Source organism: Rhamphochromis sp. 'chilingali' (genome assembly GCF_963969265.1).
Source record: "Rhamphochromis sp. 'chilingali' genome assembly, chromosome: 16".
NCBI lineage: Eukaryota > Metazoa > Chordata > Actinopteri > Cichliformes > Cichlidae > Rhamphochromis > Rhamphochromis sp. 'chilingali'.
The window spans coordinates 2,544,886-2,568,074 of NC_137943.1; the positions used below are offsets into that span (position 1 = coordinate 2,544,886).

General features: G+C 41.6%; 1 protein-coding gene across 1 annotated transcript in view; it reads right to left on the reverse strand.

Annotated features, from left to right (window-relative positions):
* The window catches only part of fam110b (family with sequence similarity 110 member B), a 57,116-nt gene that overhangs the window by 23,154 nt on the left and 10,773 nt on the right, over positions 1-23,189 (reverse strand). The window contains exon 2 of the mRNA XM_080861167.1: positions 6,204-6,319. The gene's annotated coding sequence lies outside the window, so the exon portion shown is untranslated. The remainder of the gene's footprint in view (positions 1-6,203; positions 6,320-23,189) is intronic.

Sequence of the window (23,189 nt, forward strand, 5' to 3'; positions counted from 1 at the left end):
AGGTGGTGGTCAGGGCTATCCAGACTGACAAGTGGGACATTGAATTCCACCTCTCTGGTGGGGAGGGAGCCTGAGATTGTCTAAATTGGGGTCTGTACAATAGCAAATGCAGAAAAACATGTTTTAAGAAAGCAAATAAGTTGGTGTTCAAAAGAATATGATCGTTTGCTTGCAGAACACCAGGAGAGACGAGTCCTCCGTCACAGATGGTGTGGTCAGTGAGGATGGTCACCTGCAGGTTCAAGGTCATTGCATCTCCAACCCACATCCACTGCCACTGTACCTAAGGGAAGTTCTTCTGCACATACATTTGGATCACCCAAATCCATGACAGTCGTTCAGGCAGTCATGCCTGGACTGGAAACAAACATCTCTAAAATATTACAACATACCAGCTTCTGTGACTGAATGCAAAACAAATGTGTTGTTTGACCTAGAGACTGCACTTGTGACTGAACAATAAATACATTTTATATTGATTATATCAGTAATGTACCTTCCAATACAAAGTTATGGAAAGTCTAACCTTCAGACTAATTTCAGAATAATTAAATCTTTCTTTCATTGTAAGGTTTAAATTGTCCATCAAATAAATGTAAAAAATTCTTTTTAAGGCAACGAGTTTGCAGATTTTTTAAGTTCAAAAAAGTTCAAACTAATTCGATTGAACAGTAAAATTACAACAGGATTTGAAACGGTGCAGCATATTGAACTGAAGGTTTTAAATTCTAAGGGCAATGGAGAAAACATCATTGGATGGCTGTTCCTGCTCTTAATGTGTTATAGCCCGGTCCTCTCTGGCACAGCTGGCTGCCGGCAGAGCCCGCGGGCACGCCACTGCAACCCCCTCTGGCCTCTGCTCCGTAGCTGCGGGGTGACCTCTCGTTTGGGGCTCTACTCAGCTCTTCCCAGGATCGTGGCACGCCCCCCCCCCTTTGGTGGTCCTCCTCGGGTCCTTGTACTCTGGGGCCTCTGGATATCTGGGGCCTGGATCTCCTCCATACCTGCTTCATGCCCTGGAGGACGGGGCTGTGGCCCCCCCACACCCTAGCAGATCGTTACATGGAGAAACCTTTGGAATTCAAGCATGCTGATCCACACAGGTGTGCACACAGGTGTACGCACGGGTATTCACAGACGCGGACTACAGCTTTCTTGGCTGCTGCCTCAAAGCACATTGTGCGCTGTCAATCTTGTGTGCTGCACAATATCGTTTATTATTTAATATCTACTGATATCTACTGCCAGCTAGTTTATTGTGATGGTGCTGTTTTTTTTTATTATGTTGCTCTTTGTTGTTTGCTTTCTCTTCTGTTTTTTTTCTCCATACAGGTGACCCAGGTGTTTTGTTTGTTTTTCTTTTTTTTCTTTCTTCTCCCCCTTCTCACCGTCTCTTCTCCCCTCTGGTTTTCTTTCTCTCCCTCTCTTTCTTTCATTCTTTCTCCCTGTCCTATCCCCCAGTCATGTCTGTCCCGTTTGTAGCAACTGAAAATAAAATAAATTCATAATTAAAAAAAAAAAAAGTGTTATTGCTACTGTTTTTTATTTTATTTTTCATTATTTTCCCAGTTATTTGGTTATATTGTAGCGTTGTACGGATATTTAAAACAGGTCACGTGTCTTAGTGACAAGCTGAGCTTGCCATTATTAGATTTTGCCAGCAACAAAGATTTGGAGAGGAGATTGCTACGTTGTCAAGTGGGAAAGGTTCTGTGAGCAGACACAGCTCAATTTATAGATTAGATCCTTATCTTGACGATGAAGGCCTCTTAAGAGTTGGGGGACGACTGACAAAGGGCTCCTTATCAGAAGAAATAAAGCATCCCTTTGTTCTTGCAAAGGATCAACATGTAGCAAGTCTCATCCTAAAGCACATTCATCAACAGCTTGGTCATAGCGGTCGTAACCACACCTTATCCACACTAAGGAGAAAATACTGGATCACAAAGGCCAACTCAGCTGTAAGGAAGGTTATCGCAGAATGTAATTTTTGCAGAAAATATCATGGAAAAGCCTTGGAGCAAAAGATGGCAGATTTACCCAAGGAAAGAATTTTGCCAGATAACCCACCATTCACCAACGTCGGAGTTGATTACTTCGGACCTATTGAAGTGAAAAGAGGACGAGGTACAGCTAAACGCTATGGAGTCATTTTCACCTGTTTAGCCAGCCGAGCAGTGCACTTGGAAGTGGCTAGCTCTCTAAGCACAGATGCCTGCATTAATGCTTTGCGCCGTTTTGTGAGTCGAAGAGGTCAAGTTGCTCACATCCAATCGGACAATGGAACCAACTTTGTCGGAGCAGACAGAGAGTTAAGGGAGGCTCTTGAATTGCTGAAACATACCCAAATAGCGGATGCTTTGCGACACATTGGAATAAGATGGAGTTTTAATCTGCCTGGAGCATCACATCATGGTGGAATTTGGGAACGGATAATTCGTATGATCAGAAAGATTCTGAGATCCGTTCTTCAGCAACAACAGTTGGACGACGATGGATTAAATACGGTTCAATGTGAAATTGAAGCAATTTTAAATGACAGACCCATCACAAAGCTTTCTGATGATCCAAAAGACCTAGAGCCACTTACACCAAATCACATCCTCCTGATGAAAGGAAAACCATCTTTACCACCCGGACTATTTGACCCTCAGGATATGTATCTGAAGAGAAGATGGAAACAGGCTCAGTACATCTCAGATCTTTTTTGGAAACGATGGATACGCAAATACCTGCCTTTGTTACAGGAGAGACAAAAATGGAACCAAAAGAAGAAGAATCTAAAACCTGGAGATATAGTCATTATAATGGATTCTTCTGCACCACGTGGTTCCTGGCCACTTGGAAGAGTTCTGGAAGCCATTCGTGACAAAAAGGACTTGTGCGATCTGCACGTTTAAAAACAAAGACTAATATTCTGGAAAGACCTGTAACTAAACTTTGCTTGTTACATGAGACTGTAATCTAAAAGTGTGTTACTTATGTTTATTTATGTGAATGTATAGGTCTAAAGTAGACTGTATTAGTGGCTCCTTATTTTCTTTGTGATTAGAATTGCCATGTCTGATAGCCATATCAATTAGGGGCCGGGGTGTAGGAGCCATTCTTGGGTTAATACCTTATGTGGTCACTAGAGGTCACCTTTTTCTGTTTTGATTATGTAATGTAAAGGTATTTAAGGTAGACGCACGTAATCGGCGTCAGGTGTGTCATTAAGAAGGCAAACAGTTTGTGACCGTTGCGCTGTTATGCTAAGTCGATACAGAATAAAGACCAAAAAGGACAAGATACATACTGCTGGATTTATTGGACTGTGAACTTAATTCATGCATACCAGTGACATCGCGTCACCCCCGTTAACGACCACCTCAGTGGCTTCAAGCGTAGGCTTAGCCTCTACAATCTGTATAAATAAAGGTGAAATAAAAATAAAAAAAAAAACCCTCTGCAACAAAAACATAACAACATGGTCAAATACTAAAGCTGTGCTAAAATGATAACAGTCCCCGCTTTAAACATTTCTCAGAGAACCAGTCATATAACAGATAAAAATGTGTTGGTTATTTTGTTGTTTTAGAGCCCGATGGGGAGTTTACAGGGGGACAGGACTGATGGTAAATGGAAATGAACTGGTTCTTATATAGTGCTTTTCTACTCTTCCTGAGCACTCACAAGTTTTATACAACATGCCTCATGATGATGGATGCATCAGAACTTGGGGATAGTATTTTGCAAAAATATATTTGGGCATGCAAACTGGAGCAGCCAGACTGAAAAAACAGCCTTCTGATTAGTACATGAGCTGCTCTACCTCTTGAGCTACAGCCACTCAATCAGGAAGTCAACTGGAATTCACTTTGGAAGATTTATTGGCTTTTTAGTAATCTAAAACTGTATGGGCACAGCCTGGGTCTTCTTTATTTATTTGTTCTTGTCTCCTACATTTAGGCAAAAGTAAAACAGACGCCTGTAGCACTTTGACCATGTTGGGATCTCAGTGTTAGCATGGTTCACACCAGCAGGTTGGGAAATGAAGGGTCTTCTCACTGAGTCGGCATCAAGAAACCGTGTGTGATGACTCAACTCCACCTCCTCTCTTTTTTCTCATTTCTCTCTCTCTCTGTTACTTCTAGGCATAGAGCCAAGGAACACAAGCAAACACACACATGCTCACATAGCCTCTAGCTCTTTCTATTTCCTGAGTTAGCAGCATGGTGAGCAGAGGCAGTACACTCCACATTCCCACCAGTATTCATCATACTTCAGCGTCTCTTTCAGAAATTAGCTTTTGGTTCACAATAACCTGGATGAGCAGAAATATTGATTTACATGACCTCCAAGCTGTATTTTTACCAACAGACAGGTAGTGAGGAATAAAGCAAGCTGACACCCATCAGCTATCTCACGTCAACATTCAGATGCAACATTTTCTTTTTATATGATTGTTTCTGAACCTCTGCGCTCTCTCTACACTATACACTGAGAGGGTACCAACCAAGAAAGAAGGCCCTGCTCTAAGATTGACACCTTCAAGTTTGACTGACATTTTCAGCTGCCCACATGAGCAAGCCAAAAGCCTTCAATCCTAAGAACACTGTTCCAGATGTCAAGCATGGTGGTGGCAGCATGATGCTCTGGGGCTGTTTTGCTGACAGTGGTACATCACACAAAGTACACTGAATAATGGAGGACAGCCTCCAAAATCTTCAACTCATCTTCAAACTCAACAGCTAGACATGTGACACTTGGAATATCAGGCACCTCTGGCAGCTTGGAACACATTGAGGTAGTTACACAGCTGATCAGAGAACCCCAGAGAACACAGGTGATCTAGTCGTGCTGTGGTTGGATCTGGCTAATGCCTACGGATCGATACCGCACAAACTGATTGAACTTGCACTTCACCACAACCCTGTTCCCAAGAAGATTAAAGACCTAATCCTGGATTACTATAACAATTTCAGGATGCGAGTCAGAAAAATCAGAATGGCATTGCCTAGAGAAGGAAAAATAACAGGTTGTACCATCTCTATAGCTGCGTCAGCTGAGGTTGTGGGCAGAAGACCCCTGTCCAAGTCTCAAGTATGGCAGCCCCACCTAAGAGCCTACATGGATGTGAAAGAGTGAGCAGCAAGGAGCATGGTCAAGGTGGGTACACTCCAGTTTAGGATTACCAAACTGAATGCAGGCAGACACACGGTTGGGCATTAAAGGAATCGCCAAGGAGAAGCCCATTCAAGCCACACAGACAAGGTGGCTTTAGATTAAGGGGGCTGATCAGTGGACTGCTCCTGGGACATAAGTCGAGGCCTGATCAACCCCAACTGGGTCACTTGGGTGAGTCAGCTAAGACCCAAAACGCCCCATGACCCCAGGCAACGGGACTGTTCATAAATGGTAAATGTACTAGTGCTTATATAGTGCTCTCTACTCTGAGCACTCAAAGTGCTTTACACAACAACACAATATCAATGATGATGCACACCAGCGCATCCTAGGAGATGTTTCTTGCATATGTACATATCCTTGTTTCTTTATGATCACTTCCACCTAGATGAGATTCCCAGTTCCAGACTCACTGAAGCTTCCCCGCAGCATATTACTCCAAACACCATGTTTCACTCACAGTGTGCACTGTGTCTCTGCAAAAGTGGAGGCAGTCCATTCTTGTCCAGGGTTTTGGTGCTTTCCTTCTTTGAGACTACGATGGCCGACTTGACAAACTCATCCATTAGAGTCTTTCTACAGTTACTCTGTAGAAATTTGGAGCTAACCCTCAGTTTGAACTTGATTTTGCAAGCTTTGTGCCTTGGCTCAATAAAATAAAGATAATTTGTGCTTTCTGAAAAAAATAACTAGTATGTTTAAAAATGCACTTTTCATTTTATTTTTATAGGAGGGAAAATAATTTTACCCTCATCTGCACGCGGCCATTTGGTTATAACATCAGTGATACTACAGCCTGGGGAGCTGCTATTCAAATTCCAAAATAGCATTTTATATGATATGATGATATTGCAACTTAATGAATTACAATTTCTACACTAATACAACACAGACCAGGAATTCTGCTCTCTTGGGTTTTGTTTATTCATAAAATAATTTTGGTAAGCTGTTGGATCTTCAAGCTGCATGTCTCAGGTTTTTTTTTAAACTAATAATATCTTTAAAAAAATGTCATTACATAAACTGAGTTTTTTTACTTGTTTAGAGCAGTCGGCCTCCCTGGACGCTTTAAGCTTTCGCTATTGGCTGTCAGAGCTGGACTCCTCCTCCTTCTCTGCCAGTTGCTCCAGATTATCAGTCGGTGTCACAGTGCCTAAAGAAAAGAAAACACATTAGAAAATAAAAGATTTGATCATGATGAGTGACATTACTGACATCGAAATAGAGCATCTTACATCACTGGTGCTGCTTTTACTCCAAACATAAGCAGCGAGCAATATAAGCAAATCGAGAAGCTCGCTATATTCCAAGATCTAGAAATGAAGCCATTTAAGCACATGTTGCAAAACAATCCAGAGAGATAAATATCAGAGAAAAGGATTCCTTGATGCATGTTAGTATCACAGAAAGTCATTAGTATTATTATTATTATTATTACTATTATAGCGGTGTCATTATTATAAAACATTATAAAAACAGACAGTAAGAGTGGGAGGCCAGTGCTTAATGGAACCAGTCCTGTTGTTTGTCCCAGGATTTGGACTACTGATATGTTACACATATCCATCCATCCATCGCAGCCAGGTCAGCCAAATGTCCCAGAAACAGAAAACTGTGATCTAAAAGGAGTTTGACCACCACAGCTAGAACAAGCTGCCTCCATTTGAACCAGATGCAGGTACGGCCTTTTCTCCTTGACCTTTCAGTGCTACTGATGCTTCAGCTGATTGATGTGATGATAACTGAACTGTACGCATAATGCGTGCTGCTGGAATGACTTTCAGTAGTTGAATAAATTAACAAAAGCTTATTTATCTTTGCTTCTAATCAGGATGAAATATGAGAATTTAAGGCCCTTTTGAAGTGGTTTTCTTTCTTCAAACATTTCAGACATTTGCTATCAACCTCTCTCCTCAGCTCTCACACACTGTAGTTCAGCGGTCCCTAACCATTTTTTGGGCCACGGACCGGTTTAATGTCAGACAATATTTTCACGGACCGGCCTTTAAGGTGTCGCAGATAAATACAACAAAGTAAAATGATACGACCAAGACAAAAACTGTGGTATTTTGTAAATGAAGTAATTAAAGCGAAGTCACTGTGCAACTGTGTAACTTTATTAGCAGCGTACTCCTGAAATGCGGCAACAACACTGAGAGTAACATCCTCCTCTCTGCCTATAGTCTATGGCTGTATCCCAATTCAGGGTCTGCAGCCTTAAAGGCCGCATTTTAAGGCCGATTACGTCACAGCGACGCGACGAAGGCTGTCCCAATTCAAAGGCTGCTCGAAATGCAGCCTCAAATGCGTCCTTCATTTCCCTGAATTTTAAGGATGGGTCGGTCTATCCTTCGTGGCCCAACATATCCCAGAATGCATAGCGCAGCGGTGGGTGTGGATAATTTTGCCAAAAAAAAAAAACGGCGGAAACGGGGCGGCCAAAGAGTAAACTTTAAAAAGTAAGTACTGAATATTATGTCACTTATTTATGTGCGAATGTTTAATAAAGAAGAACATTAAAGCATTACTGTTGGCCACATGTCGGCAAAGTTATGTGACATTAGCGATGTTAGTACTGACTTGGTTTTAAAGCCTTTACTTTTAAATATACCCCGTTCAATAGTCGACCTTAATCTTACAGAGATTGTGATGATTTTGTGGATAATTAAAGTCAGTCATATATCCACAAACACAACAAGCTGAAAGTCAGTGATGCTGCTTGGTTTGCAGTCCTGAATATCACGGCACAAGCAGGATCCACTGCACTGTTAATGTTAGCTATGTTATATTGCTGCCTCTGTTCGGTGGTGTCGAGCCAAACGGACTTTAAAGTGTGTTTGAACGAGCTGACGGTTTTTATAGGCCAATGATTTTTTGTAACGGTATAAACAATGAAAGGTGGTGGATTGGCCAGATGCTGGCAGATGTGTAAAAATAACTCAGTTGTTTGGTGGTGGCTATGGCGGAGCTTCCACAGAAGCAGCAGGTGGATGAGGGAAAGGGGAGGCAGGAGGAGGAGAGACCCGAGGCGGCCACCGGTCCGAGTGTGAACTGAACTTCAGGTAAGAAGTTATGACCTGCAGTCTATCTGGGTCAGATATAAACCAAGTTTAGGTGGAGTTTATTTTCGTTGTGCTGACTTTTTACAGTCAGTTACAATAACTCGTGCTGCGTGCTAGCTAGCATGACGGAGTTTCTATACAGCTGGGTGGTGCTATGATGTTACTGATGGTGAACTTTATTTAATTCATAAGGTTAGTTAGTAGAGTTGCCAAATGTTCTGTAAAAAGACGTTATCGTCTCGTATTCAGAGAAAATATTACGCGTTTCATGTTGAGCTGAAAAAGAACAGTTTGTCCCGGACTTCAGCTACAATGAAAAAGACACAAAGCTGGAGTTACTCTGTGTTTACGCTGCACAGCTGCCTCTTCTTCTCTCATTCTCTCCCTCTCTCTCCTGTTGCTACTTCAATCATGAAAGTGATCAATGATCAGCTGATCGGCTTTTCTCTCTTCTTTGTTTATCGTCCACTTTGCGCCAGAAACAGGAAACCAGTGGATGTCGCGCTAAACAACAGCAGCACGTTTAAGCTTGATCAGCTGTTGTTAGAATTTATTTAATATTAATTTCTAGTATCAGCTGATGTTTGCTGGAGCCACAGCTGTAAAGCTGCTGGTCATGATGTTGGTTTGGATATGTGGTGAGAGGGAAACATGAAGATGAAACCAGGAGATGTCCTTACTGAATCATCAGAGCTGTGATGGAGAAACAGGTTTACCTTTTAGGTGACATGAATGAGTTGAAGTTATGAACTGTTTCTGAGAGACAAATAACACCAGGATCCTTTTCTAAGCAGCTGACAGCTGGTAACTGTGCAGGGGCGGGTCTAGCAAAGTGTTGCCAGGGGGCCAGGTAGGGCATTAACAGGGAGAGGGGGGCACAAAGAAACACTTTCTTATTCTCATTTAAAATGTCTCGCTTTTATTAATTAATGATCTGAAGCTTACAACCAAAGTTTTTATCTGACGTAAAATGTATAGAAACCAACAAGACTGTACATCACTGTCACAACAGCGTTTGTTTTCATTCAAAGGCTTTATGGCTTTAATACCTGGGGGGCCGGTCTCTCGTCAAAATGCCCGGGCCGATTTTTTGTCCCAGTCCAGCCCTGGACACGACACGCAGTGAGTTAATCCGAGAAGATGCATTAAAAAAATTAATGGCCGGGCCAGCGGTGCACATCGCAAATCAGCTCGCATAGACACATTAGTTGTGCCGCTTCTTAATGACGGTATCTTAGCAACCCCAACTACCAGATTCATCTTATAATTGGCTAAAAATCACTTCGCCTACCGGTGAGAGGGACGTTGCTAGCTGGCAGTTTTTTTTCAGGCAATGTTGAAATTTCTTCATTCCGACACTTCAAATGCTTCAGGAGCTGTCCGCTCAGCGCAGCATCAGCACCGCAGAAATACACGGATACATCCGTAGACTCGAGACAGAATTCACAATGGGTTTTCGGGGCTTTCAGGTGTTTGGACCAATGTTTTCTTTTCTAATCAAATCAAAAAGCTTTAATGAGCAGCTGGATTTGTCTCGCATTAACTGGTTGGACACAGAGGACATCGAAATGCAGCTGATTGAACTGAAAAGCTCGACTCTGTGGGGTCAAAGTTTGTAGAACTACGGACGCAGCTGGAATCCACAGCTGTGCGTGTTCATGGAGCTGCATGTTCACCTGCTGGACGTCACTACCTGACAGGTTTACTGTCTTCAGAACATTGCAGAGGCCTTATTGACAGTGTTTGGCTCTACATGTCTGTGTGAGCAGATTTTCTCTCACACGAGTCCTCAGGTAGCCTCTGAATGCTGGACACTCGGAGACCTGTGTGTCTGAGTGGGAGACCAGAGGTCACATTAACATGTGTGTCTCTGTATTAACAAACATGCCATATTGGCCCAGTTTATTTTTCATATCATTGTTGTGAGGAGACCGTAAACAGCATTTGCATTTTCTGTTGTTCAGTTCATTTGCTGTTATGGATAAAAAGTCTTTTTTGTTTCAAAATAGCTGATAACTATTCGCTGATAGCTGCCAACATCTGTGAACAAATATAATTCTATAAAGTTTTTCTATATAGTGTGTAACTGTTAATTTAGAGTATTATTAAATTTATTGCTAATGCAGTCATATGGCACACTGACCTCTGAGGAAATTTTAGATGCACTCATCACCAGAAAGGTTGCCGACCCCTTTCTGTTCCCTGTTTGTGAAGGACTGCTAGAAAAGTTTAACATAACTGTCTGTGCTGAATCAGTCTTATTAGGTAATGTTCAAATCATTTTATCATCCCAGTGTTTTCAGTGTGGGAGAAAGTACTCAGGGCCTTCAAGTTACACACTATGAAAGGCAGAAACAAGTTTAATGTTCAGAAACCTAAAGTATGCATCAGCAGCAGAATGGAGCTAAAATAAATGTTGGTTTCAGTTCTATGAAGCTTTGAGTATTTTGGATCAGTAGCTGCTGTGTTTGTTGCATCACATTGCTGTAATTGTTTATATGCTTTATATATTCTGAGCTAAGTTGATCTATAGTGTTACATCATATTCTATAAGGATGTTATGTGTTTGTAGACTTCCTGCCCAGTTTGACCCATTTAGCAGACGTCAGCCTGTTTAAGGCTCTGATATCTATTCTGTGTGACTTAAAGCAGTTATGACATGGTCTGATTTTCTCACCCAATAAAGGAATATTTCATATATCAGTCTACTCTTCATTCTATTAGAAACAGTTTTCACAGCTCGTACATTTTCATTTCACACATATATGTAAGCATTGAGCCAAATTTAGTAATGCCAACAAATTAAACGCAGAATATTATATATAATACATCTATATACACTGTCAAAGATACTTGAGTGTCTTTGAGTGAAGATTTAAGGTGATAGCAAATATAAATAACTGCAACTTGAATCTTTACTGAAGCTCAGAGTTTGACAGAGTTCAAGTTCACTGCTGTAATAACTAATAATGATTAATATGATAATAACTTCGATATTGGCCATATTATATTTACATTTCCAAAGTGAGATGACTTTAGTCTCATGAGCAACATTAACTAATTGTTATTTACTAACTAATCTTAAATGACTGTTCAGCACAGACATGAAGCCCAACAATCATGTTTACAGTCCCGTGGTCTCAGCCTCAGATACTCAACTAATCAAAGTGATGTCATAAAAAAATGAACAAAAAAAAATGTTTTTCTCCATTTCTGTCACACAAAGCTGTATGAAACGTTTCTCGCGGTTAGATCCATGGTTGCTAGGCAACCTGAGCAGCGCGACGAAGGCTAGACCGTCCCATTTAAAAGCCTCTCACTTCTGCACTTCTCGTACTTCCTAGTACGCACCGTACAAAAAATAAAAATAGTTGTTTTTCTGTTTCAATCACTCATCTTAGCAGTAGGATTTACATGAAAGGAGAAACAAATTAAGTTTGCGTGAAAATGTAAATTTTTGTCACTCTCTGGTCAACTGACTCAGTGACTCAAATGACTCCAAGAACCCGATTCACTTTGGTGAGTGACTCATCCAAACTCGATTCAGTAAAAATAATCGAATTTACCATCACTGATGTAAACAAACAATCGCTCTACGCTCTTCAAACATCAAAATATATCATTTGATTTTTTTTATGACAGCAATGGTGAGTGTTCCACCCTCTGCTCTTTTTAACTTAACGTAATCTTTCCGTTTTCGTATTTTGGACATGATTTTTGAGTCCACCTTCGCAGTAGCAATTGACTGCAAAATAAAGCTACCAGAAATGTGCAACCCTACATCCGGTCTTAAAACAGGAAGTTAGCATTTTCTCGTGCACGGGGTCTATTAATGCTCTCTGGTTGCTATGGTAGTGCGTAAATATTTCTTTCAGAATAAGACACACAACTACAACATGGGAAAAAACCCAGGGAAACCGTTTTACTCACCGTCTATACCTAAAAACACAAGCCGACATGTATTTTTACATTTCTGTTTTCTTGCATTTTACTGTGACTGTATGTTGAACTCTGAGGCCAAACTATGGGTGACCTGAAGCTGTAGTTCAAGGCTTTCTGTGTGGACACAGACAGCGCAGTAGAGATGATCCTTCTGCTCTGCAGATGGCGTTAAAGCTCCACACTGCAACAAATACCCACAAAATATGCACAGTAGGTGCCCACCATCCACAGTCTGAGTGAGACCAGATTCATCACGCTTTTCCATTTGAGTCTGTCTCTGCTGGCCATTTTGTATCAGCAATTTTAAATGTTTTCTCCTGCATTAAGACATATTTGTCTCTCCAGTCCACATGGACACTCTCAGGCTCCTCTCAGTGGAAAAGCACAACCTGGTAGACACATGCAGAGTTTTACAGTGACAAAGTTGACAGGAATATTAAAATTAATTCAAAGTGGAGACATAGCTGTGAAGCAGAGACTTGTAGAGAAGCCACTGGCTGAATGTTGGATATCAGTTCAGGTCAACACTGACGCCTGACTGACAACACACTGAAAAAATGTCGCTTCTTCACATCATCACATCTCTGTGAGGCTCTTCAGTGTGAAGAAAAACTGCAAAGCTGCAAAGGAGTACTGCAGCTTTTCCTCAGCCCGACTCAGCTTCGACTGGAACGCATCACTGCCTCCATGCAAGTACGTGAAAGGAGTTCGTGCAGTGCGTCATACTAATGGCTGTGATAGTCTACCCACAGCTCACAATGAGGTCATACTAGGCCAAACAGTCCTTACAGTATGACTTCATATTTGTATTGTTAATTACAACTAGGGCTGCCACGATTACGTCAACTATCAAAATCGTCGACGACTAATTTAATAGTCGACACGTCATTTGAAGCTTTGTAAGATCCCAAAAGATGCAGGAATAAGTAGTAGGATTTAAGAGAGTAATAACGGACTGAAACAGAAGATGGCAGCACTGCATGTACAAGGATGCAGGGACAGGGATAGCTCAGTAGGTAAAGTGGTCGCCCCATGATCGGAAGGTCGGCGGTTCGAATCCACTTAACGGCTACCCTGAGGTACCCCTGAGCAAGGTACCGTCCCTACACACTGCTCCCCGGGCGCCTGCTTAGTGGGCTGCCCACTGCTTCACTGAGTGAATGGGTCAAATGCAGAGAAAAACAAGTAATTTCCCCATGGGGATCAATAAAGTATCTATTATTATTATTATTATTATTATTATTATTATGCCAGCTGCCGTTAAACTCCGAAGAAGAAGAAGCTGTGTCCGGTATCGTGCCAAACTAGGGCTGTATCCCAATTCAGGGTCTGCAGCCTTAAAGTACGCAGCCTCAAAGTACGCAGCCTCAACGATCCTCAAGGGCCGCGTACTCGAAGACCGCTAAGGCCGGAAGTGCGAGGCTCGTAAAATGGGACGGTCTAGCCTCCGTTGCGCTGCCCAAGTTGCCTAGCAACCATGATACTAACAGCTGGAAACGTGTCATACAGCTTTGTTTGACAGAAATGAAGGAGACAATCTTTTGTTCATTTGTTTGTTTGTTTCTACATGAGCTTTGATCATTCTCTGTAAGATTAAGCTCAGCTATTGAACGGCGTATATTTTAAAGTAAAGGCTGTAAGTTAGTACAAACGTCACTAATGTCACATAACTTCGCCGACGTTTAACATATTTTCAGGCGAGAATGTAGCTGTGTAAACTTCAAATAAATATCTGCTCGGTTTATCAAGACACCACATATTTTCAAAAGCGCTCCGACGTTTTCAGAGACGTCTGTTACCCACCAGCTCGATAGCTAGCCGGGGTTCAAGGCTCATTAGAGTGTGAGATGCTCGAGAATATACTCCGGTGTCCTGTTATATTTTAGACAGCAAGGAGCAGACGGCTGAGTTTATTAAACTTCACTCAAACAATCTGCAAATTTCTTTAAAATTTAATAAACTATCATCTTGTCTTTATTTTTAGTTAGCACAGACCTTAAACACTTCAAGCTGTAAGATAATGATAGTTATATACGAGCAGATGCTGCTGGTGCAATAAGCTGTACGTTTTATGTCCAATGGATGATGATCTGATTAGTCGACTAATCGCAAAAATAATCAGTGACTAGTCGACTATCAAAACAATCATTTGTGGCAGCCCTAATTACAACAAATTAAACATGGCTAAAGGAGGTGACACACAGGTATTGTGTTTGTGTAAAAACGTTACAGTTTACACTTACTGTAAGTATTGACTTCCAGCTGTCATCTTAGTTTAGTTCTTCCTGGTCCCAGCCTACCTCATTTACTAGCTGACATCATCTGGGCCTGTGCTGATTGGTTCTACATCAGTGACTCACAGTGGTGAGTGTGTGAGTGGTATGTGGCGTACATGCACCAGCTCAGAGGTCCAGATGGTCACTCAGTGGGAGCTGGAGTCCCACCAAATAACCTGCTAGCTATACTAAAACTACACAGCAGTAGTGCTTCTGTACATTCAGAAGGAGAAAAAACAACAGAACACCTACACCGTTAAAGTCAGCAACACTCAAAAACGTTTGTCAAAAACATTGTTAACTCTGCAGTGGACTGCAGTAGCAGGTTTTCTGGCAGGTTGTTTGTGCAGCATATTGATATATAAGCATGCTGCATTGCATGCAATGCATGAGGGGCGGTTTGGGGTTTAGGTTCTTACTCAAAGACATGTTGATACACAGGCTGGAGGAACAGGGGATTAAACCGCTGAACTTTTGATACGCATACTATCCACCCAAAGATACCAAGGCTGCTTCAAAGCGATAGATATACACAGAGAAATAAGCTTATAGTTAGGGCTGCATTAGCTGACCATGAACTTCAACAGGTCTAAGCCTGCTGGGGGCTTCCCATGATGCTGTTTCTTTGTGTTTATACACTGCTCTGCATTTAATCATTGGTTATTATTAATATCTGGCTCTCTTCAACAGCTTTGTCCCGTCCCCCTCCCCTTACCCCTAACTGCTCACGGCAGATAATTGTCCCTCCCTTGGTTTTGCTGGAGGTTTCTTCCTGTTAAAAGGGAGTTTTTCCTTCCCACAGTCGTCAAGTGCTTGCTCATAGGGGGTCATCTGGTTGGGGTTTTCTCTTTATTATGGAGTTTTTGCCTTACAATATAAAGTGAATAAAACGTATAACAATATTAAGCCCACACCAACCCCATTTTTTTGTTTTTTTTTTAAAGACTTATAACACAACAGCAGCAGTAATGATGCTGTGAATGATGTGAACGTCTTAACAATTTATATCATGATTAATTCATCAGCTCTTGGACTTTAAATTCTCCACAACATGCCACAGAGTCTGTTTTCCCCAAAGATGTTTTTCCTCATCTAAGTTACTGAAGCTGACCAAAAGGAAAACAGAGTACTGTAAAATTAGTTAGCAAACTACCAACAAATCTGTTAAAATTCTCAAATCCAAGTTGTGTTTTGAGTCAGCTGCTTGCCCACCCCCCACCCCCAGCCTTATATTTAGCAGCTCCCTCTTGTCCAGTAGGGGGGCCTTAGAGCCCACCCCCACACAGAGGTCATCTGGTGGAAACGCTCCTGAAGATTTAACTGTATGTTGAGAACATAGAATTTGAAAGAGGATCGGGGTCTGTCACATGTGAAGAAGAATGCTGTGGGCTCCTGCTCTGTGGCAGCCTGTCCACCTCAGTGCCTGCTGAGTGTGTGGGAGGAAAAGGAAAAGAGGCTCAAATTAGCAAAGCACACAGTGATGTGAGCTGATGGGGGAAAGTGGACCAGGACACACAACAGAAAGGAGAGAAAACAGAGGTAAGCCAACTCCAATTCCAAAAAGGTTTGAATGCTGTTTGCTGTAAATCTGATTTACAAATCTTTCAATCTATTCAACATAGGAAACATATCAAACATTTAAACTGAGAAAACAAATAATTTCAAGAAAAATATGTAATATTTGAATTTGATGGCAGCAGCACATCTCAGACAGTTGGGGCAGGGTCATGCTTCCCACTCTGTAGCATCTCCTCTTCTTTAACATCACTCCACAAACTTGTGGGAACCGAGGAGAGCAGCTGCTGGACTTTTGGGACAGAGGAATGTTGTCCCATTCGTGTCTGATAGAGGATTATAGCTGCTCAGCAGTCCTGTGTCTTTGTCATATTTTTCACTTTATGATGCTCCAAATGTTCTCAGGTGGTTAAAGGCCTGCACTGCAGACAGGCCAGCTCAGCAAGGTGCTTTCTGAAACACATCTATCTGGGTGGGAGTATATGCTGCTCTAAAACTGCCAACTCCAGAGGCACTAACGCACCCCCACACCACCAAAGATACAGGTGTTCTTGAAGTGAGTGCTGATGGCAAGCTGGATGGTCCTTCTCCTCTTTAGTCTAGAGGACGTAGTGTCCATGTTTCGATCCATTTTGGTCTGGAGGTCCGGCTTTGGTCCAGAGATGATGGCTTCTGTGTTCACAGACAGTGATTTCTGTCTGTTCCTGAGCCCATGTACTGATTTAATCACAGAATCACATCTGTGTTTAATGCAATACTGCCTGAGGACTTGAAGACCATTCGGGATCTAATGCTGATTTTCAGCCTTGCCCCTCATGCACAGAGATTTCTCCTGAACGTATGACTTTGTAGGATGAGATATTCACACTATTTGCATTCCACTGAAATTGTTCCACAGTTTTGGAGCTCTACTAATACAAAATAACATTTTGCTGCCCCATCCCAACTTTTTTGGCACGTGTTGCTGCTAAATTCCAAACATCCTGTTTACAATTATATATTTTCTCAGCGAAGATTTGATAAAACAAAATAAAGATTTATGAGATTTGCAAATCATTGGATTCTGTTTGTGTTTACATTAACCAGAAACCCAACTTTGCCCAGACTGGAGCCTAAACATAACATGTCTCACTATATGCTCCACTGTGGATGACCCACTCTGTCACCTCCCCGTTTCTCTGTCTCTGTTCCAGTTGCACTTCCAGTTCTCTCTAATCCTATTACGGCTCTTCCAAGCAGAGCGTGAGTATGTGTGTGTTAGCATTCTTACATTTTCATATAACTAAGATCTCTGTCGAGGCAACGTGCAGCAACATCGTCTTTTAATAATAGAGAGAGAGGCTGGAAGGAGAATGTATAGGCTACACTACACGAAAAACAAATCGGAATAATTTATTTCTTCTGGAAATGTGACCACAGTACAAAAATTGTTTAAACGTCATACTGAAACTTCAGACTATTTAGATACTCATTCCCACAACAAGGGCCCAAACTAGGGGCACTGGAAGGGTTGAGGTCAGGCAGCACAAATCCAGCTGTTGTAGTTTCGCCTCTGAACGCCACCACAATGGATCAGAAATCAAATAAACAATACGAGCAGCCTAATTCAAGGGGTTTTACAAAAATGTTAGGTTCATCTTTTAGGTCTTTCAGTGATTTTCTCCACTTGTTAGAGGCTGACAACCAGAGATGTGTAATCTGATTACTTTTTTCAAGTAACGAGTAAAGTAAGGGATTACTATTGCAAAAACGGTAATTAGATTACCGTTACTTTCCCGTAGGAACGCTGCGTTACTGCGTTACTAAAACCGTGATTTTTTTGTGAGAATGTCTCATGACAGTGACGTAAGCGAGTGCGACGTTGGTGACAACAGCTGTGTGCAGATCAACAATGGATCACATATCGATTGTGGGAGAGAGTATGAGCGTGCAGCGTTTAAAGCGTGGAAGTACTGACCTTACTTTGAGTTTGATTCCATAAAAAGTGACAAAAACATTAGTGTCCGCTGTGCGTAGGAAGAAAACTTCTTTTTACACCGAACCCCCCCCCCAAACAAGCTCCGAGTGCACAACGACGTAATGGGAAACTCACAGAGAAACTCGCGGATTCTTCCACTGACCGCGGCACACCTGCACCAGGGTAAACCTCCGCCTACCCCACTCCTGCTTTACAGGTGAAAATAGAGCAACAGGACCGCTGAGTCTTTGATTTTATTTATTTTCTGCTGTGTTTTGCTTGCATCTATTTGAAAGACTGAGTGTAAACACAAAAAATATTTTATTTTATGTGCTGGAATGTGCAGAAAACAGGTTTAAATGTTAAACTAATTTCTTCCAGTCAGAGAATGTTGCATATAATTAAATGTTTGCTTGATGCATAAAGTTAAAAGATTAAAACCAATAAAACAAGTTTTAAAAAGAGACTTTTCCATTTGATTACATTTTGTATGATGGATTATGCAGAAAAAGTAGAATTGGGCTGAAAGATCTATCGCTTTATCACCTACTCAGGTTGTAAATCGTGTTTTTAAAAAGTAACTAAGTAACTAAGTAATCAATTACTTTAGAAAATAAGTAATCAGTAAAGTAACGGGATTACTTTTTTGGAGAAGTAATCAGTAATTAGTTACTGATTACTTTTTTCAAGTAACTTGACCAACACTGCTGACAACTATGTGGACAAACTAGGACCATTTCAAATATAAGGATTGTTTTCCATACTTAGGTGAAAATTGACTGCCTGAAGTCTTGAACCCATGGACATCACCAAATGCTGCTTTCCTTGCGATGTTCTGTCACACTTTTACTGCAGCCATCTTCAGTTGCTGCCCATTTGCGGGTCCTCGTCTTTAGTTTTGTCCTCAGTAGCTGAAGCTGCTCTGTTGGGTTGCTTTTGTAGCATATTTGGGGTCAGTATCCATCTGTTCTGAGAAGCCCTGGAAAGCATCAGTCTGAACCCGAGCAAAGAGTAAAACCCTGTACAAATCACAATTCATGCTTCTGCTTCTATCAGCATTCACATCATGAATCAACACTATGCTGAGTTCCACTGGCAACACTACAACATTACCTCCACTATGTTTGACAGATATTTGGATCATGGACCGTTCCTCTCCTTCTCTGTGCTTTTGTCTTTCCAACATTAGTACAAGTTCATCTTGGATTAATTTGTCCAAAGACTGTTTTTCACCTCTCAGAACTGTGAAGGTTTTACATGATTCCTATGAAGTCTACACACCAGACGTTTTCAGCTTGTTTCACCTAAACTTTGTATTTCCATTCATTCCTGCCTTCTCGAGAGGCTTCTTATCATGGTTAGATATTGTGAAGTTGGTTGTCTTAACCAAGGAAATGAATCTGTGATTGTACACCTCAGTTTCTGCAGTGCTCTTTCAGGCCTTGTGTTGTAGCTGAACAGTTCATCCATTCTTTTGTAAAATCTAACAGATTTTTTGCTCTCTCTCTCTCACACACACAGTTTTTGTTTCAGACCAATGAGTGCTTTGCTCATTTGCACCAATATCTCTTTAACTTCAGATAATAACAAAGGGCACAGGACATGCTTGCCACTCAACTGTCCAAGTCCCATTGAGGCTCCAAATATGGGGAACCGTGAAAAAAATGGCTGCAATTTATAAACAGTTAAGCCAAATCTTTTGTTGAACATCTCAAATTAAAGCTGTAAGTCTGCACTTTAAAATCCACTGTGGTGGTGGACAGAGGCAACGTGACAAAAACTGTGTTGCTGACCAACAAATTGTGGAACTAACTGTATAGTAAGACTAATATTCTGCAACATTTAATTTGCAGACTTACCATAAGTCTGCTAAATTCCACACATTTGATGACTTGGCGAATTATGAAGCACACAATTACTGTACACATTGTTGCCCGAGTCAGGCAAAAACTGGCATCATCTCTTTGAGCAAACTACAATTTTCAAGCAAATTTAACAAGGTTCATGAAGAAACCTGCAGAAAGTAAGCAAAAAGAGTGGCAATAGAAGGCTGAAGAAGCCCTGGGTCAGATAAGGGAGACAAGATAAGCTGTGTGCTGGAGCTAATGGGTTTACCAAAGACACAGATCACATCTTACAAGCAGACTTACCCTACTGCTTTAATCACAGCACTTCTACAGAACAGCTTTTTCTTCACCACCTCAACTTATTGGACTCGTGTCAACGGAAATTACTGTTCAGAGATTAAGTGGCTCAGTAAACAACTTGGAAACTGCTATAAAAAGATTCCTTCTTCTTTGTTCTTTCTTTCAGGATATTTCTAGGAGGAGACTGAAGAGTAGCAGACTATAGCATCTATTATTCAGAAGGTTGCTGGTTCAATCTCTGGCTGTTCCAGTCTGCATGCTAAAGTATTCTTGGGCAAGACACTGAACCCTGAGTTGGTCCTGATGCATTCATAAGAGTTCAGAGCTCAGCACGGTTCTCCGCTGGCAGACTATAGGGGGCCATGGACAGCCCATCTATGAGAAGAGGGTATCTGTTGCCATTTGTAGGCAGTGTCCAAATGTGGTTCAACCGATCTATGGGACACTGTTGCTTGTGCTGCTGCTGGTCCATCAGCAGCTGTAGAGAACAGTGAGGTTTTAACAAACAAAGAGATAAAGTGAAACTGAGTGTTAAAAACACTTAAAGTACCCACAGCACCCACAGTGTGTACTTTTTATGCTGCCTTTTTTTAAAAACTTGGATATTTTTTAAAATCTCATTTCTTCCTCATTATGACGCTCAGTTTGAACTTCAGCATCATGACCATGTTTGACCATGTCTACAAATTTACATTGCTGCCATGTGATTGGCTGATTAGATATGTGTGTTAATGAGCAGTTAAACAGGCTGGTGAGTGTATACTGGACGTGAAACAAAAGAATCAACTGAAAAGATGGCACATTAAACCAAATGTCTGAATATAACTTGAGTGGGAGCAGGTTATGTTCAACATAAGTTTCTAATCCCGTAATCTCATTTTGTAGCACTTCTTTCTTCTTTAAACTTGTTCTACACACCTGTAAAGTTTTATCACTGTATCTTGCAGGTTATGTCACTATTGTGTTGCACTATTCACCCACAGTCGCCACAACGTTCACAAGAACGTGTTTTGCCACACTTCCAAACATATATGCACACTTTACAGAAAGGGTCAGAGCAGACTACCTACTGAGGAGACTGAGATCTTTTGGAGTGTAAGGGATGCTGCTGAAGACCTTTTCTGACTCTGTGGTAGCGTCAGCCATCTTCTGTGGTGTTGTGTGTTGGAACAGCAGCATATCTACAGCTGAGAGGAAGTGGCTGGATAAGCTAATCAAGAAGGCCAGCTCTGTCCTAGGATGCCCCCTCGTTTTTCCATTGTCTGTAAAAAGTCTCGGTTTTTTAAGCACAAATATACAGCACATTTTGTACATTCTTTTTAAAAACAATTACCCTACTCCGTTGCACATTTCTTTGAATCCAAGTATGCTATTTTTAATAACAGTAAAGTATTTTTTTTTCTTATGTTTTAAATTTCACTTAAGAGACCATACAGTCTCTTATTCCTTATTTTTGCTCCATGCTGGTCACTCTTCTACTGGAACACTTGAATTTCCCCAGTGAGGGACGATAAAGGATATTTCTATTTCTATTCTATTCTGTACATACAGACTGACTGGGATCAGAGACATTAGAGTGCTGAGAGCCAAGTCAAAGCAGCACGTGTTAATCCAGGCAGGGTTTGTGCCACAAATAAACTGACAGCCTTGTGAAAAACTTGTGGTTTTGATGGCCTCAATCCAGCTGCTACACATATACATTGAAACGGACACAGAGAAACCCTAGGGACTGTAATTTGGACACAAAAAAATCCCTTAATCTGCAATAAGTACCAGTCCACTTTACGAGTAAAAATGCAGCCCTACTGCAAACTAAACATAAGACAAGCAAACAAGATTCCTCTAAAAAAGATAAATAGTAATAATCTGCATATCTTCCTCTGCAATTTAGACATTAGCTGGAACAAAACAATCCTCGCAATATTCACCAGTGTTAGCACTAGTTTAAGTTTATTAGATAAAGGTATGAGGTAGATAAAGGGTAAACAGTACATTTCAAATCTCCTGCACACATGTGCTAAGATGCTGTGGGTCCTATACAGATACTGTGACAGGCCTCTAACTGAGAACACAGATGAACTCTCCAGCCTCAGTTCCCTCACAGTACTGCAGACACTGCTAAAAAAAGCTGTTATGTAATGTTATTAACTCACCAAATGAATGGCACTAACACACCGTGATGAACACATGCATGTCAGATTTCAGGAGTCAGTGTGGGGATGCTCCACCTCCACTATGCCGAGGAATTCTCCCTGCAATGGTCACTATATAAGCATAGAGGCCAATGCAAGGTTCAATAACTTGTACGCTGACTGCTGAATGAGAATATTTTAAAAAAATTAAAAATTCCCCACTTGCCCATGCGGGCGGTCTACTCTTCAAGCTCGGGTCCTCTACCAGAGGCCTGGGAGCTTGAGGGTCCTGCGCAGTATCTTAGCTGTTCCCAGGACTGCGCTCTTCTGGACAGAGATCTCCGATTGTTGTTCCTGGAATCTGCTGGAGCCACTCGACTAGTTTGGGAGTCACCGCACCGAGTACTCCGATTACCACTGGGATCGCTGTTACACCTCTGTCCACATTTTTTCGAGTTCTTCTCTGAGCCCTTTATTTCTCGTGTTCCTTCTTCCTGATGTTGCTGTCATTGGGAACCGCTACATCGATCACTACGGCTGTCTTCTTCTGTTTGTCTACCACCACTATATCCGGTTGGTTAGCCACCACCATTTTGTCCATCTGTAACTGGAAGTCCCACAGGACCTTAGCTCGGACATTCTCCATCACCCTTGGGGGCGTCTCCCATTTTGACCTCAGGACTTCTTGTTCTTACAGTTCAGCTGACTCCTCAGGACTTGCCTGACCCTCTGCAGGTACTTGGTGGTTGCAGCCTTTCTAGCGGCCTCTTCATCGTTCCCATTTGCCTGCGGGATCCCCAGGTACTTGTAACTGTCCTCTATGTCTGCAATGTTACCTTCTGGTAGTTCGATCCCCTCAGTTCTGACTACCTTCCATCTCTTTATTATCATCCGACTACACTTCTCCAGTCCGAAAGACATTCCAATGTCATTGCTGTATAGCCTGGTAGTGTGGATCAGTGAATCGATGTCTCGTTCACTCTTGGCATACA